Here is a 5,024-nt window from a genome sequence, read left to right as displayed (position 1 = left end):
ATGTCTTAGTTACAACATGATTGAGCTAGCAAAGCAGTTTTGTGTTGCTATGTGTGGTATTTATTCAGTTTTGGGAAATCACAATGTCTAGAAAGCATCAGTGGCTGCAGCTGACAGGGACAGCTAACAGCAGCAGCAAAGCTAACATCAGGACGTCATCTGTTAAAAGCCTCCCGTTGTCGGATATGAAACTACTCCAGTTAGCTCAATCATGTTGTAACTAAGACATCCGCTGGAAAAAAAAATTTTTTCACAGATCGTTTATTGAGTTATTACAGACACCGCTAACGGGGCTAACAGCTAACGGTTAGCCCCACTAATCTACAATAACCATTCAATCATTGTGTTTATAGACTTTACAAACTAAATCTAGATTTAGATTTAATATTTAGATTTAGATTTAATATTTAGATTTAACATTTAGGTGCCACATTTAATATTTAGATTTAGCTATTTAATATATTCCTAAGTTAACAAATATTGCTGTAAATGTGGTAAAAGGTGACGTTAAAAAATTCACAACACTTTTTTAAACATTGTTTGAAGCTAAATGTGGCAAAATGTTGATGTTATTTTCAGCGTGAGCCACTTTACAAACGGCACCCCATAGAAATGTGCACTGTCACTGAAGTCTAAACTCTGTCAGTGACAGAGCTCAACCTGTGAGTCTAAATACAGCCGACACACATTTATACTGAGGAGGAGACTGCTGTGACGTTGCATCACCCCATGGGAATGACTGTTGTTTGTGGCAGGAGGCACCTGGAGGAATGTCAGCTATGTGACCAAACGAGAAGGCTGATCACAGTCCAGTTCATGTTCCCTGATGAAAACTGGGATTCACAAACGTTCTCATTTCTACAGTTTCACTTTAATTCATTCATGAAAATACCACTGACCTGTGTCTTCTTACTCCACTGCATTTAGAAAAAAGTACCGCAAAAAGATTTGTGCAGTTTTTGCACAAAGGACGCCGCAGCCTGACGTGCACCAGCCCAGAAATGTAACCGCACATCCCGGCGACGCAGACTTCCTGTCTGTTTCTGTAAGCTGAAACCATTTCCCTCAGTGGAAACTAAGCTCTTATTTACTTTTATTTCACAGAAACAATTAATTGTGAAGACAATAAATCTCCACACAAAAGCATTTTAAGTCCTATGTGTGATTTATCCTGGCTTCATATGAGCAGAGGAAATCTCTGCTAGTTGCTAGGCTAATTTATACAATGTAAAATGCCATAGGCTTGTGCTAATAACATTAGCATGTTGTATTTATATGAGTCCAGATCAAGACAACATCCCTTCAGGAAATATCTAAAACCCTGTTGTCTACGGCAGCAGATCGCTCTGTGTTCCTATTGGTCAAAGTGACGGCAGAAGTCGTGAACGTCAAAAAGAAAATCAAACATGTTAGACTTTCTGTTGGAACATCATGAGGCGTCATGTCGGTTGTCGTCTACTATGACACGCTACACGAGATGAAATGATGGATTATCTCATTCACGATCCGAGCCGACACCGTACGTTGCTACGTCGGGCTGTAATAGGGCTGATATCCTGTGTTGTGAACCAGGCATAAAGGTATACACAGAGAAATGTCATAACACAGATGGCCTTCACTTCTGGTAAAAATAAATCACTTCTTAAACTGCTGATGACATGGAGCGGGAAGAAGTTGGCACCTTGTAGAGCAAGATCATTGGGAATGTCCCCAAAAGTCTCATTTGGATGTTTGACAGAAAGTCCCGTAAGCATCCAGTAGGTACCGCAGCCGGTTTGACTTGTGTTTGAACTAACAGATGTTTTTATCAGTGCTACAAATCAAATCTAGATGACAGATGCGTGTGTTACAGCAAGTGCTGTGGATGTCTTTGGGAGGATAAGATATCTACGGCGCAGCCAATAGGGCAGCAAATGATTGTGCAAATAGATAAAACAACCTCAGGACATTAATAATGTTAATCACAATGACTAAGTTACATTACCCCAACCTCAATAAATACTGTTAGAGCAACAAAATATGTTGCTTGGGCAGCGTCCCTGGAGTGATGTTTAGCATCTGTGAGACACACTGGGCTTTCCACCAGCTCCAGTGTAAACCCCAGCCCGAAAGTCCTCAAACATTGAGTGGGACAGGAACTGGAGGGGTTCAATAAAGACTAGAGGAGAGTGGTGTTCAAGACCAACAATCGACAGCACTGGTTGCGATGTTTGTGTAGCTCAAAGCTGGGTGCTCTTTAGCAACACACCGCTGCCCTTCCAGCTGTTTGTGGCACTTGAAGCGGGGTCTTTTTTTAGCTACACATCACTGCCTTTCTAGCCCAGTTTGTGGCACACAAAGCTGGATGTTTTTGGTGACATGCTGCTGCTTTTCTGGCAACATTTTTTGCACTCAAATGCAGGTGTTTTTTTAGTGAAACGCCACTGCCTCCAGCTGCCATTTTGGCACTCAAAGCCGGGTGTTTTCAGCAACACATCACTGCCTTTCTGGCCTCATTTTTGGCACTCAAAGATGGTTGTTTTTTAGCGACACGCAGCTGCCCCTACAGCCGCATTGCTGGCAACTGAAGCCGGGTGTCTCATCCATGTCGTGGGGGCAACATGCTGAGCAGGGGACTTCAGACAATCCTCTCCCCAGCAACGCTTTCAAGCTCCTCCTGGAGGACCCCAAGGTGTTCCCAGACCAGATGAGATATATAATCCCTCCAGTGTGTTCTGGGTCTGCCCCGGGGCCTCCTACCAGTTGGACGTGCCCCCAAAAACCTCTAATGGGAGGCGCCCAGGAGGATCCTGATCAGATGCCCAAAACCCCTCTACTGACCCCTTTAGACGCAGCAGCTCTGCTCCGAGCTCCCTCCTGATATCTGTGCCTGTGCGCCTATCACCAAGGCTGAGCCCAGCCACCCCATGGAGGAAACTCATTTTCTTGTATCCCGGCCAATACCCACTGAGAACATGTTTAACTTTATGTCGAGCCTTTCTTGCACTCAAAGCCAGGGTTTCTTTTTTGCCGTGTTTGTGGCTGGTTGTTTTCTTGCTACATGCCGCTGACCTTCCCGCAATATTTGTGGCACTCAAAGCCGGATGTCTTTAAGCGACATTCCTGGCTTCATTTGTGGTGTTTTTTTTTGTTTGTTTTTTTAGACACATCACTTTCTTTCCAGTCTTATTTTGGCACAGGAAGCTGGCTGCTCCTGGCATTATGTTTATTGGGCCTCTGCCCAAGCAGGAAAATGAGTAAGGAGGAGGTCATGTTGGAATGACTGCAAACATCAGCAGTGATGCAGTGGAGCAAAGCGTCACAGGTTATTGGCTCGACTCTTACACTGGTTGGACAAACATTAAGTATGCGAAATATGTCAGACAGCTGTGTTAATCAAGTAATGAAAACATGAGGAATTTGTCCTGTGAGGACAGTCTTTGAACCGTCCTCTTTATTTTTAATTGATTTAAAAGCCACAGTGTTTTTGTGGGATCTGAATAGTTCTGATTTTGAAGCCTCTGTGTGGTGGATTCACTGTAAAACAGACACTGTGGCAGCACACATTAAGTTTTAATACAACAACCAAAACAGCGTTAATGTGCAGTAGTTCATTTTTTAATGAAAAGATGCTGAATCACTCCTGACGGCTGCCACAGAGACAATTTTCACAGGACTCCCAGATGGTGATGTAACTGTGGGAAATCCCTCCACTACCCAGCGTACCTGCCCAGCTTCCTGATGTGACGGTGTTAAAAAACAGGCCTGAAATCACCTGTCTTTTTTTGTGAGTAATGTTAGCAGCCTGTCTGTTTGTTGGTCACTTCGGTGCGATTGAAATATCTCAACAACTACTGGATGAATTGCTATAAAATTTGGTTCAGTCATTCATGGTCTTCAGAGGATGAATGACATCTGACCTTGGTGAGCCCCTCACTTTACCTCTAGCGCCACCATGAGCTAAAAATTTGAGGATTTGATTGAAATGTCTCAACATTTAGTGGATGGATTGTCACGACATCAGGAGAAACGTGCCGTGCACAGAAATTTTGTGGGGCAGGTGCTCAAGTGAAAAAAAGGACATCCCTTTCACAGATTTTTTTTTTGCATGCAGGCATGTGAATTCCAAACTGCATACTGCCAGGAGGTTTCTGTGTGTCTGCCGGCACTTGAAGAGCTCTTGAGGCTGAAGTACATACAGTAGATTTGTGCACATGATGAAAGCAGAGCACAGAAAACAATGCCACGCTGTGCACACTTTAGTTATCTATGAAATAAAAAACCATCACATCACATTCTCTGATTACTGTTCTCTGAATCAATAAAAATAAAATAATCAACAAACTAATCTACAAGCAGGCCTATGTTCAGTTACAACAATCAGGCTTCAAGTGCTTTCTTCTCTCCTCTCCTCACATTATTAATCACTGCCTTCCTATGCACTCCTCTTTTTCTTCTCCTCTTTTCTTTATAAATAGTCACATACTTGTTCTCATAATTATCTTCTAAATAATCTTCAATTCAATAATCCTAGAGAACAGACGTGTGCGGCTGCAGCTTTGGGCTCCTCTGCACTCTTTGTACACAACATGTTCGTGCAGCACCAAAACTCATGCCAGATTTGTTAAAATGAATTATCAAAGCTGCGGTGTGGGAGATGTAAACAATATTTCAAGTTGAGTTTTGGTTTATAAAGACACTTGGGAGTGGGAAAGCAGTTTGGCGTCTGTCTCTGCTCGCCACTGTTAAAGCCCCTACAAGGAACTTTCATTTTGAGTTGATTTTGGCGACCCTGTGGACAAAAGCGCTAGTGTTTTGCCAGAATGAAGCCTACATTTCCCATGTGCTCTAGCGCGTATTGTCGTAAAGACGCTTACCTGGCTCGCGCATGTGTTTGTTTTGGGGATGAATGAAACAACAAGACGGGAAAACTTTGCCCCCGCTCCTATCGGGGATCCCAGCTCACCTCTGCCGCGCCCCAGCTCCACCTCTCCGGCGTAAGCGCCACCGCTGCCAGGGTAAATGCAGCGGTCGGCTGGTAAGGC

The sequence above is a fragment of the Epinephelus moara genome, chromosome 1, assembly GCF_006386435.1.
Source record: "Epinephelus moara isolate mb chromosome 1, YSFRI_EMoa_1.0, whole genome shotgun sequence".
NCBI lineage: Eukaryota > Metazoa > Chordata > Actinopteri > Perciformes > Serranidae > Epinephelus > Epinephelus moara.
The sequence above is the reverse complement of the archived record's forward strand: the minus strand, read 5'-3'. Positions refer to the sequence as shown.